This window comes from Petaurus breviceps, unplaced genomic scaffold, assembly GCF_028583685.1.
Source record: "Petaurus breviceps papuanus isolate PSGF00001 unplaced genomic scaffold, PetGlider_PUasm1.0 171, whole genome shotgun sequence".
Classification (NCBI taxonomy): domain Eukaryota; kingdom Metazoa; phylum Chordata; class Mammalia; order Diprotodontia; family Petauridae; genus Petaurus; species Petaurus breviceps.
Window position 1 is genome coordinate 20,708,677 of NW_027185754.1, and position 13,528 is coordinate 20,722,204.

Here is a 13,528-nt window from a genome sequence, read left to right on the forward strand (position 1 = left end):
CTTGGAACAGTGGGTAGGGAACTGGTCATGGAATCAGAAAGAACTGAATTCAAATCCTGCCTCTGATATCTATTGGCTTTGTGACCATAAGCAAGTTACCTAATTTTTCAGTGACCGAAGCAACTCTTTATAAGACTGTAAGGGTTGCTACAAAGGAATGATCTGTGATCAGTGAAGGGAGTTTCTGCAGTAGGATTTTTCTACCCTTTCTGAAAGCACTGCTCTGAAAGCAGAAAAAAACATTTTGCTTTGTATTATGTAGCTAGAGCAGTGACTATTATGTCGCAGGTACTCAGCATTTTTTGCTTATGTGTCTCACTTGTGAATTATGACTCTGTTTTGAATGCATAATACTAATAATTAACATTAGACACTTAAGTAACAACTTGAAGAGCTTTTCATGTTCTTTCATTTGATCTTCAGAGAAACAATGTGACATATATAGCTATTATTGTCTTCATTTTACTTTCCCACCAAAATGTATAGAAAAATCATCAGACAACCAAGAAAGCTCATCAAGAATAGCTGGAAAGAGAAATTTCATTCAAAATAATTATGGAAGCTATAAAATATTAATAGATTTCATGTAGAGTTACAGAAAGTCAAGAATCTCAAAGGCAATAGTAAAAAAATGTGGGGAGGTGGTCTGTCAGTACCAGATCTCAAATTATACTACAAAACAATAATCATAAAAACAGTTTGGTACAGGTTGAGAGATTGGTGAAGCAGATAAGTCATAGCATACAGAAACAAATAAATATAGTAACAGTGTTTGATAAACTCAAGAGACCCCATTTACTTGAGGGAAAGACATTTTATTTGAAAAAATTCCTTAGAAAACTGGACAGTAATCTGATAGAATTTAGATTTAGATGAACAACTCACACCATATGTGAAGATAAAGTCCAAAAAGATACATGACACATATAAGATGCCATAATTGTAAACAAATTAGATGAGTAAGGAAGAAATTACGTTTTGGATTTATGGGTAGAGTTCATGACTAAAAGGATGATAGGATCACAAAAGATAAAAAGGACAGTTTTGATTATATAAAATTAAAAAGTTTTTGCATAAACAATTCTAATGTAAAAATAGATAGGAAACAGGACCAGAGAAAAATCTTTTCAACAGATTTTTCTGATAAAGGCCTCATTTCTAAGACATAAATTATTCAAATTTATAAGACTAAGAACTGTTCCCTAATAGATCAATGATCAGAGGATATGAGCAGGCAGTTTTGAAAAGGAAGAATTCCAAGCCATAAATAATCATAGAAAAATGCTGTAAATCACTAATAATTAGAGAAATGCAAATTAAAGCAACTTTCAAGTTCCAATTCATACCCAACTGATTGACAAAGATTAAAGAAGAGAATGATAAATATTGGAGGATCTGTGAAAAAACATATACTCTAGTTTATTGTTGGTGGAGTTGTAAATGAATCTAGCTATTCTGAAAAGCAATTTGGAGCCATGCAGAATGTTACCAAAGTGTGTCTATTCTTTGACGTAGCTACATCACTACTAGGCCTATAATTCCAAAGAAATTTAAAAAAGGGGGAAATCTATATGCATGAAAATATTTGTAACAAAAATTGACAACTAGGGGAGGTATCTTCCTATGAGGGAATGACTGAACAAATTTCAATATATGAATTAACATAATAGAATATTATGCCATAAGAAATGGTTAAATTGATAATTTCAGAGAAAACTAGGAAGATCTTTATGAACTGATGTACAGCAAACTGGCAGAACTCATAGAGAACAGTGTATATAGTGACATAATAGAAAAAAACAACTTAGAAAGACTTTAGAACTCTGATCAATGTAATAATAAACCATAAGTCCAAAAGAATGAAGATAAACACATCAAATTAACCTGAGTAACTCTTAACTTGATAGCTTTCATGAATACAGGCAACCCAGAGAAATGGATGACATACTAGGCTTTGGAATTAGGAAGACTTGGGTTCAAATCCACCCTCTGACACTTAGTAACTTTGTTACCATAGACAAGTAACTCTTTCTGCTTTAAGTAACTCAGGTTTATAAAGTATTATTGGAAGAATATCCTACACTTGGAGTTACACACACAGAGGCAATTACAGATCTTTCCTCTATTTGGTAGTTTGCTTAAGGGCTAAAAAGGTTTTCAGTGGGGGGATGGGAATACGATAGTCTTTGTGTGTGTATTTCACATTCTAGGACTCACTGACTTTTTTTTTTTTAAGCAATTGGGGTTAAGTAACTTGCTCAAGGTTACCCGGCCAGTCATTTCTGGGTGTGGTGCTGAGTGTCTGAGCCCGGGATTCGATCTCCAGGTCGTCCTAACACTGGAACCGGTGCTCTTACTCGCTGAGCCACCTGGCCTCCCCTAAGCAATTGGGGTTAAGTAACTTGCTCAAGGTTACACGGCCAGGTGTTTCTGGGTGGGTGCTAAGTGTCTGAGCCCGGGATTCGATCTCCAGGTCTTCTCAACACTGGAGTCGGTGCTCTTACTTGCTGTGCTACCTGGCCGCCCCGGACTCACTGACTTTTAATTGGCTTATCTCTGGGAAGGTTGATTACTAGGTATTTTGATTTTTGACTCAGTGAAGTACCCTGATATAGTGGCTTCCATCAGTCAGGTGATCTGGGGAATTTAAGAATGACTGCTGACAAGCTCCAGGGTGGCCCCAACCAGCAGCAGCTGGAGTGGACCTTGAGAGAGTAGATCACCCAGCAGCTGTGGCATTTTCCAGAAATATCAATCCATAAATGCCAAAGACAAAGTAAAAGGTCAGTGTAGAATCTGTTGGAACTGGGAGGGATAGAGGTGCAGTTTGGCCTCTGCCCCCTGGAGTAATAAGCAGCAGAGGTGCAGCAGCCCTGCAGCCACCTCCATGTAGCTGCTTCAGAGCTCCTGGCCTGCAGATTGTAGGGGGACCAAGCAACCATTCAGAGTGTAATTGCTCTCGCTTTAACCTGCCTTGATCTGGATTGTGATGTTGGGTGGTAGTCCTGAGGTGTGTGACCAGTGAGCCAGAGCACGTGGGGATTGTAGAGACAGTGCTCTCCTAATAGCTCCAGCAGCTGTGAAAACCCCAGCAATTTGAGAGAAAGCTCTCCCCTCTGGAAGCAGAGTTCTACTGAGGCAAACAGCTCAAAAGTCAAGAAATTGAATGACAACATGAGCAAAGGAAGCAAAGCAAGCATAGCAATCCAACTTTAGATTCTTTTTGGGGGGATAAAAAGGATCAAAGCATGGAACGGGAGGAATACAATGAAGTCAGAACTCCTGCACCAAAAGCTTCCAAGAAAAATATGAATTGGTTATAGGCCATGGAGGCACTCAAGAAGGATTTTGAAAACCAAATAAGAGAAGTGGAGGAAAAATTGGGAAGAGAAATGAGAATGATGCAAGAAATCATGAAAAGAGAGTCAACAACTGACTGGAAAAAATAACGGCTTAAAAAATAGATTAGCTGAAATGGCAAAAGAGGCCCAAAAAGCCAATGAGGAGAAGAATTATTTAAAAAGCTGAATTTGCCAAATGGAAAAAGAATTTCAAAATGTCACTGAAGACAATAATTCCTTCAGAATTAGACTGTATCAAATGGAAGCTAATGACTTTATGAGAAATCAAGATACTATTAAACAGATCCAAACAAATGAAAAAATAGAAGGCAATGTGAAATATCTCATTGGAAAAACCACTGACCTGGAAAATAGATCCAAGAGAGATAATTTAAAAATTATTGGACTACCTGAAAGCCATGATCAAAAAAAGTACCTAGAAATAATCCTTCAAGAAATTCTCAAGGAAAGTTGCCCTGATGTTTTATAACCAGAGGGCAAAATGGAAATTGAAAGAATTCACAGATCACCTCTTGAAAAAGATCCCAAAAAGAAAACTCCTAGGAATATTATAGCCAGATTCCACAGTTCCCAGATCAAGGAGAAAATATTGTAAGCAGCCAAGAAGAAACAGTTTGAATATTGTGGAAACACAATCAGGATAATGCAGAATCTGGCAGCTTCTACATTAAGGGATCAAAGGGCTTGCAATATGATATTCTAGAGATCAAAGGAGCTAGGATTAAAACTAAGAATCACCTACCCAGCAAAACTTGAGTATCATGTTTCCAGGGAAAATATGGTCATTCAATGAAATAGAGGACTTTCAAGCATTCTTGATGAAAAAACCAGAGTTGAATAGAAAATTTGACATTCAAATACTAGAAGCAAGAGAAGCATGAGAAGGTAAACAGGAAAAAGAAATCATAAGGAACTTATAAAAGTTGAACTATTTATATGCCTACATGGAAAAATGATAATTGTAACTTATGAAACTTTTCTCAGTATGAGGATAGTTGAAGGGAATATAAATGTATGTATATATATGTATACATACATATACATGTCTATATAGGAGGGTATATGTGCATATGAATACATATGTAAGTACGTGTATTTATGTGTACAGGTATACATAGAGGGCACAGGATCAATTGGATAGGAAGGGGTGATATTTAAAAGGTGAAATTGAGAGGTGAGAGAGGAATATAATGAGAGGATATGGGGAGAGAAAGAATGGGGTAAATTACCTTATATAGAAGAGGCAAGGGATAACTGTTACAATGGAGGGGAAGAACAGGAAGGCAAAAGGGAATGGGTCAACCTTACTCTCATTGAATTTGGCTTAGGGAGGGAATGACATACACACTAAATTGGGTATCTTACCCTACAGGAGAGTAGGGAGGAAGGGGATGAGAGAGAGAATGATGGAAGGGAGGACAGGTTGTGGGGAGGGTAGTTAGAAGCACACACTTTTGAAAAGGGACAGGGTCAAAGTAGAGAATAGAACAAGTGAGGGGTGGGATAGGATGGAGGGAAATATAGTCAATCTTTCACAACATATCCACTGTGGAAATGTTTTGTGTAACTACACATGTACAACTTATATTGAATTGCTTATCTTCCCAGTAAGGATGGGTGACAAAGGGAGGAAGGGAAAGAATCTAGAATTCAAAGTTTTAAAATCAAATGTTTAAAAAAATTATTATTATTATTTCTTACATGCAATTGGGAAATAAGATATACAGGCACTGAGGTATGGAGATCCATCTTGCCCTACCAGAAAGCTGGAGGGGGGATGGCAGAGGATAAAGGAGCGAGCAGATTGGGGGAGGGGGTATATATTGGGATGACTGTTTTGTGGTGGTGGGTAGGGGAAAAATGGGGAGAGAATTGGTAACTCAAAATCTTGTGGAAATGAATGATGTAAACTAAAAATAAACATAAAATTTAATTTGAAAAAAAAAAAAAGAATCTCTACTGACACATCCTGGCTGCATGTCCCTGGGCAAATCTCTTTAATCTCTCAAATTTTCTCTGTACTCTATGACTCTTAAGTGGCAAAAAAAGTTGCTGATTCTTCACTGATAAAGGGAGTTTTTCTCACTGGGACTTGCACATACTTATGAAATCACAGGTATGGTAAAAAAATAACTTAAAACGACTGGCAAGTCATTGGAACTGCATTGTAGGAAATTATAAAACTATCAGAAAAGGGTGTGGCTGAGCTGGGTTACTTAGTGGATAGAATGCCAGACCTAAGGGCAGGAAGACTCCTCTTTTTGAGTTCAAATCTGGCCTCATACACTCACTTCCTGTGTGTTCCTTGGAAAGTCACTTAATCCTGTTTTGCCTCAGTTCCTCATCTGTAAAATGAGCTAGAGAAGGAAATGGCAAACCACTCCAATGTCTTTGCCAAGAAAACCCCAAATGAGGTCATGAAGAATCAGACACAACTAAAAAATGACCAAACAACACCACAAAAAGGGAGTACCCATGTTGCTGAGATCATAAGATTTTGTTATGTCTTAATTTTTTGAAAAGCTATAAAAATCAAATGTAAAACAGTAAGTTTCAAAGGGAAGAATCTTATAAGTATGGAAGAAGATATTTTCATATAAACTATACCATTACATTTTATAATAAAAATTTTGATGTTTCAAAATACTAGTGATCCTTAACTATTGCTAGAATAATCCTTAAATGAATTGAGTGTTTTTAAGTAATTTAAGTAATTTTTAAGGAAATGGTGTATATTTGAAAAGGGTATATTTTAAAAATATGTGAATTCTCTTACCTTATATCTCACTTAGTTTCCTGTTAAATTAATTTTTTAAAACTATAAGCCCAGATTATAGAAACAGATATCGTTTCTGGCTGCATGAAATCATTTTAAAGAATGTTTTTTGTTTAGTACACATGTGAGAAAGGTAGGTAATATGGTGTAATAAGAAAGAATGCTAACGTTAAAGACAGAAAGACCTGGGTTCAGGTGCTGACTATGATACATACTGACTGTGTGATCCTGGGCTGGCCTCAGTAACCCAAGTAACTAACTGCAAGAATGAAGTTTGAGGGCAATTGTAGATGTGCATTGGTAGAAAGAGCTTTCCCATTGGAAGTTGTACGTATCAGTGATATATCACTGAGACAATCAAAAAACCCAATGCAAAACATTTATACAAAGCTGTTATTCTTAGATACAATTGGATATAAAAATGTAGTAAAGAGAGGGGAATATAGGCAGAACCCACAAAATGACACAGAGAAGCTAACCTCCCGCTGAGGACAGCCCGGCAGGCCGGCAGGAATCGGCCAGCACAGCGCTCTGGGAGCCGAGCCCAGCACCACGCTGAGGCTTTAGCCCCAGGGCGGGCCTGACCAGCCGCCAGCCAGAGGGACTCCAGATCAGCAGCAGCTGTGGCTGTTTCCAGATTTATCAATACATAGATGCGAAGGACAAGGTGAGAGGCAAGTGCAGTCTGGACTTTGGGACCCAGAAAGTGGGAGTGCGTGGCTTTTACCCCCGGAGCGAGAAACTGCTGAGACGCAGGCAGGCTCAGCGCCACGTGGCGGCTTCAGCTCCTGGCCTGCAGAGTGTAGGGGGACCAAGCACCAGTCTGAGGGGTCATCGCTCTTGCTTTAATCTGCTTGGATCTGGATTGCAGTCTAGGGTGGAGGTCCTGGGGTGTGTGTCCAGCTTGCCAGAGCGTGTGGAGACCTCAGAGAGGGCACCCATCTAATACCTCCGGCAGCCGAGAAAACCCCAGCTTTTGGGACGAAAACTCCCCTGTCTGGTGGCAGAGTCCTACTGTGGCAAAAAGCCCAAAAGTCAAATCATTGAGTGGCAAAATGAGCAGGCAAAGGAAACAAAGCAGACAGAAGATTCCAACATTACACTCCTATTTTGGGGATAAGAAGGAGCAAGGCATGGAACAGGAGGAAAACAGTGAAGTCAGAACTCCTGCACCAAAAGCTTCAAAGGAAAATACAAGCTGGTTACAGGCCATAGAGGACCTTAAGAAGCAGATAAGAGAAGTGGAGGAAAAATTGGGAAGAGAAATGAGAACAATGCAAGAAAATTATGAAATGAGAGTCAACAGCCTGAATGAAGAAAATAATACCTTAAAAAACAGACTGACTCAAATGGCAAAGGAGGCTCAAAAAGGCAATGAGGAGAAGAATGCCTTAAAAAGTCTAATTTGCCAGATGGAAAAAGAATCTCAAAAGCTCACTGAGGAGAATCATTGCTTCAGAATTAGATTGGAGCAAATGGAAGCTAATGACTTTATGAGAAATCAAGATGCTGTTAAACAGATCCAAACAAATGAAAGAATAGAAGGCAATGTGAAATATCTCATGGAAAAAAACACTGACCTGGAAAATAGATCCAGGAGAGATAATTTAAAAATTATTGGACTGCCTGAGAGCCATGACCAAAGTAAGAGCCTGGAAAGCATCCTCCAGGAAGTTCTCAAAGAAAACTGCCCTGATGTTTTAGACCGAGAGGGCAAAATAGAGGTTGAAAGAATCCACCGATCACCTCCTGAAAAAGATCCCAAAAAGAAAACTCCTAGGAATATTATAGCCAGGTTCCGGAATTCCCAGATTAAGGAGAGAATATTACAAGCAGCCAGGAAGAAACAATTTGAATATTGTGGAAACACAATCAGGATAACCCAGGATCTGGCAGCTTCTACACTGAGGGATTGAAGGGCCTGGAATGTGATATTCCGGAGGTCAAGGGAGCTAGGATTAAAACCAAGAGTCACCTACCCAGCAAAACTGAGTATCATGTTTCAGGGGAAAATATGGTCATTCAGTGGAATACAGGACTTTCAAGCATTCTTGCTGAAAAAACCAGAGTTGAATAGAAAATTTGACATTCAGATACAAGAAGCAAGAGAAGCATGAGAAGGTAAACAGGGAAAAGAAATCATAAGGAACTTATCAAAGTTGAACTATTTTTTTTTTTTTAAACAATCGGGGTTGAGTGGCTTGTTCGGGGTTGCATGGCCAGTTGTTGTTTCTGGGTGTGGTGCTGAGTGTCTGGGCCCGGATTTGATCCGGGTCGTCCCGGCACTGGAGCCGGTGCCCTTGCTTGCTGAGCCACCTGGCCAAAGTTGAACTATTAACATTCCTACATGGAAAAACAATAATTGTAACCTATGAAACTTTTCTCAGTAGTTGAAGGGATTAGAAAAAAATATATATGTCTTTATATGAGGGTATGCGGGCATATGAATACATATGTGAATATATGTATATACGTTTACAGGTATACATAGATAGAGGGCACGGGACCAATTTAACAGGAAGGGATGATACTTAAAAGGTGAAATTAAGAGGTGAGAGGAATATAATGAGAGGAGATGGGGAGAGAGAGTGGGGCAAACTGTCTCATACAGAAGAGGCAAGGAAAATGGTTACAATGGAGGGGAAGAATAGGAAGGCAAAAGGGAATAGGTCAACCTTATTCCTATTGAATCTGGCTTGAGAAGGGAGGGAAATACACACTAAATAGGGTATCTCACCCTCCAGGAGAATAGGGGGGGAAGGGGATGTGAGGGGGGATGATGGAAGGGAGGGCAGGCTTGGGGGGAGGGAAGTTGGAAGCACCCACTTTTGAAAAGGGACAGGATCAAAGTAGAGAATAGAACAAGTGTGAGGTGGGATAGGAGGGAGGGAAATATAGTCAGTCTTTTACAATACATCTACTATGTTATTTTTTTGCATTAGCCACACATGTACAACCTATACTGAACTGCTTGTCCCCCCAGTGGGGGTGGCTGGCGGGGGGGGGGGGAAGGGAATGAATCTGGAATTGAAAGTTTTTAAATCAAATATTCAAATATATATATATATATGTGTGTGTGTGTGTGTGTGTATATATATATATATATACTATTATTAATACCATCTTACATGTAATTAAGAAAAAAGATATACAAGCACTGAGGCATAGAGATCCACTGGAAAAGTTGAAACGGGTATGGGAGAAAATATGGGAGAGAGCAGATTGGAGGTGGGGATATCCTGTGGGACTGCTGTTTTGGGGGGATGGGTGGGGGAAAAACAGGGAGAAAATTTGTAACTCAAAATCTAGCGGAAACGAATGATATAAATCAGCAGTTAATAAAGCATTTAAATTTAAAAAAAAGAGAGAGGGGAATATACAATTTTTCTATGAAGTATAGTTACAGGTTTTTAAAACCTTTTTAAAAACTGGTTTTTAAAACCTTTTTAAAAACTGGTTTTTAAAACCTTTTTAAAAACTGGTTTTTAAAAATGAGTCACTGAAGGCTTGAACTTTACCAGTCAATAAACATTTAATAAGTACCTATCCTGTGCCTAGGCACTGTACTAATATTAGAGATACAAAGAAAGGCAGAAGACAATCCCTGCTCTCAGAGCTCACAGTCTAATGAGGAAGAAAACATGCAAATAGCTATGCCCAAGCAATTTTTATACAGAATAACCTGGAAATAATCAATGGAAGAAAGGCATTAGAATTAAGAGGCATCAGGAAAGGCTTCCTGTAAAAAGTAGGATTTTAGTCAGGACTTGAAAGAAGCCATGACACAGAGATGAAGAAAGAACACATTACAGGTGATAGCTAGTGAAAATGCCCAGTGAGGAGATGGAGCGTCCATATGAGTAACAAAGGAGGCCAGTGTCACTGAATAGCAGATATGATGGGTTTTAAAGTATAAGATGGTTGGAAGGGGGTTGGGGGGACAGGTTTTTATGGTAGAATTTTACATACTACTTTCTAGCTTGGTAGAACCTGCCAGAATTTGTGTTTTCTTGCCTAGGCTCCAAGGCCTTAGGATTACCTCTCTTGGAAAAGTGTCAGAGAAGAACTTGGTACTAAATAATAATAGCTAGCATCTGAAGCATTTTATAAAACAGTTAACATGTTTTCTCAGTTGTTCCTCATTAACTCATTTACCTGTGAAGAAGGTGCTATTAATATCTTCATTTTATATATAGATAATGAAACTGAGACACTTTTCCAGGGTCACAAAGCTACTAAATATCTGAGGCAAGATTTGAACTAAGATCTTCCTAATGTAAAGTCCAGCACTCTGCAGTTTTCCACCTAGTTGTGGAATAAATGTTGAGTAAAGATTCAATTACTTAGAACCATGGTAGAGAGGAAAGAATGCTTGATGTGGAGTAATAAGAGATCTGGGTTTAAATCCAGAATCAATACGTACTGACTGTGTGGTCATGGACAAGTAGTCAGTCAGCAAACATTTTTAAGCACTTAGTATGTGCTGGGCACAGTGCTAAGCACTAGGGTTATAAAGAAAGGCAAAAACAAAGCCCTCTGCCCTCAAGCAGCTTACATTTACATGAGGGAGACAACAGTGGAATCCCAGACTCATAAAATTATTGTAAATAAAGTACTCTACAAATGGTATTGCTTATTTTTTCCTGGGTTTACCTTTCCAGCCTTCATTGTTTCCCTTCACCTACTCAATGATGTAGCCAAATGGAGATACCAGTGTTTTGTGTTTTTTTTGGAGGGGGGAAGGCAGGGCAATTGGGGTCAAGTCACTGCTCTAGCTACATAATACAATTGCAAAATGTTTTAAGTGTGTCAAGTGTCTGAGGCCACATTTGAACTCAGGTCCTTCTGACTCTAGGGCCAGTGCTCTTTATTCACTGCACCACCTAGCTACCCCACTATCAGTGTTTTTTCCAGCTCATACAATCTTTCTTTACGTTATTTTCCCCTTATACTTCCCCTAGTTAGAAGTTTCTTTTGTTAGAACTCTCACAACACTTTTCTTTGTATCTCTCTTATGTGTTTATGATATTCCATCTTGTATTAGAGCTCTTTGTGTACATGTTTTGTCTTCTTTACTATGTTATAAATTCTTCAAGAATGAGAACTCTGTCTAAATTATTTATCTTCATATCCTTTAACAGGGACATACTTGAACGTAGCAGGTACTTAATGTCTGTTGAATTGAATTTATCAAATGGCTAAAAAAGCCAGAAAAACTAAATTCTTAAGTTAAGTTTCTTTATTGTTGATCCCTATCATGGTGGATGAATTTGAAATATTGGATCACTTCAGCCACTGGGAGGAGCTTGGCAGACAGTGACTCAAGGCAGTAGTTGCAGCAGTAGCCTAGCTCAGATTTTCTCCCAGATTCATGTGGACCATATTTGTCACATGCAGTCCTAAACTACAATCAACTGCTTATTTAACTACTGTATATTTAAGATTGTAATATGAAATGACCTCCTAGAGCTCACTAATCACTTGAGTTACAAACCTCAGCCTGACCGTTCACCTCTTGTTTTCACCAACCTCTGACTGTCTTAAAGAAGATAACTTTGTGAGTACAAACTTACATGGTTTGATCAAGAGTTAGCATGCTCTTGTCACTAGCGTGCTATACTCGGAGTTTACAAGACCCGAGTGTGAATCCTGCCCCTGGCACTTATTGGCTTTGTGACTCTAGCTGCACCAATGACTTTGCCTCTTTAAGCCTCAGTGTCCTTATCTGTGAAATGAAGATAATAACTGCAATATTTTCCTCATAGTTGTTGTGAGACTCAATTTCAGCTAATACAGAGTGAACAAAAATTCTCAGGGCAATTATAAGCTATAAAAACTTAAAACTGTACTAAGACTTTTGGGACACCATGTATACATAAAGTAGTTTGCAAACTTTAAAGTGTGTATCAGGTCAAGCTAGACCTGTGGCAAAGGCAAATATCTTTCTGTAAATGTATAGAGAAACATCTCACCTGCCCATTGCTCAGTGGTGCCATATCCTTCTAGCACTACAGTTTGAACAAATGAAGTAATTTGGATCCCAAAGCTGAGGGTAAACTTTGGACTACATTCCATTCTGGTCTTTCCCTGCTCCCAAGCCTCCTAGGACTTATAAAAACAAACAAAAAATCCTGGCCACCTGCCTGCTCCTGAACTTCTGTTCAGATTATTTTTATCCTTGAGAGATGGGAGCAGAGTTAGTCAGGCCCCTTGGGTAGGATTCACCTTTGCCAGACCTCCAACTCCTTCCAGTCTATAAATAGCAGGCCTACTGCCTCATAACTGGCCTCCTGCCAAGGGAAAGGCCACTAGATGGATTTTTAGGCCTGGAAAAGAGGTAATAGGAGAGAGGAGGGGAAAAATAAGGGTCTTTACTCATGCCCTTTCCTATTCTCTTTTACTGTGTTCATCATAAATGCTGACTCTTCTCATATGTGATATGTTGGTCTTTGGAGTGTACTTGTGAATATTTTATGGGGATCCTTGCAATGCATATAATTGGCCTTTGGCAGTGCTTTATTTTTCTATATATGGCCAGTCTAGGTTGGCTGCCAAGGAGATCAGTGCTAGTAAATTTATGTTTTCTCCTTCTTAAGTAGAAGAATTTTATGTTCCTATGGTAATGCATTTGTTCTCTTCTATGATTTTAGTGACTCATTCTCTATGTATCTACTAGTATCTCTACTGTGTGAACAGACTGAAAATACATTTTTTTAAAGTCTTGTTAATTTAATTTTGGTGGTAATTAATATTTTTTCTTTTTAATATACTGAATATCTTATTTTTACCCCAATAACATGTAAAACAGTTTTAAATATTTGTTATTTAAAATTTTGAATTCAAAATTCTCTTTCCCCTCCCCCCTCATTGGGAAGGCAAGCAGTTTGATAGAGGTTATACATATGCAGTTGTGCAAAGCATTTTTCCATGTTAGTCATGTTGTAAAAGAAAACACAGACAAAAAAACCCCAAGAAATATAAAAGAAATTTGAACAGATTCTTTGATCAGCACTCAGACTCTATCAGTTTTTTCTCTGGAAATGGAAAGCATTTTTCATCCTAAGTCCTTCATAATTGTCTTAGATCATTGTATTGCTGAGAATAGTCAAGTCATTCACAGTTGATCATTGTACAATTTTGTTTTTACTGTGTATAATATTTTCTGCTCATTTCGCTTTGCATCAGTTCATGTAATTCTTTCCAGTTTTTTCTCACAGAATTTTGCTTGTCATTTCTTGTAGCCCAATAGTATTTCATCACTCATACACAACAACTTTTTTGACTGTCCTTAATTGATAGGCATCCCTTTGTTTCCAAGTTTGCTGCCATAAAAAAGAACTGCTATAAGTATTTTTGTACATAGTAGGTCCTTTTCCTTTTTGGCTTTTAT

At 38.3% G+C, this 13,528-nt stretch overlaps 1 protein-coding gene across 7 annotated transcripts in view; it reads left to right on the plus strand.

Moving 5' to 3' along the window:
- Window positions 1-13,528, plus strand: part of GARRE1 (granule associated Rac and RHOG effector 1) — a 144,603-nt gene that overhangs the window by 52,394 nt on the left and 78,681 nt on the right. The window lies entirely within an intron of this gene.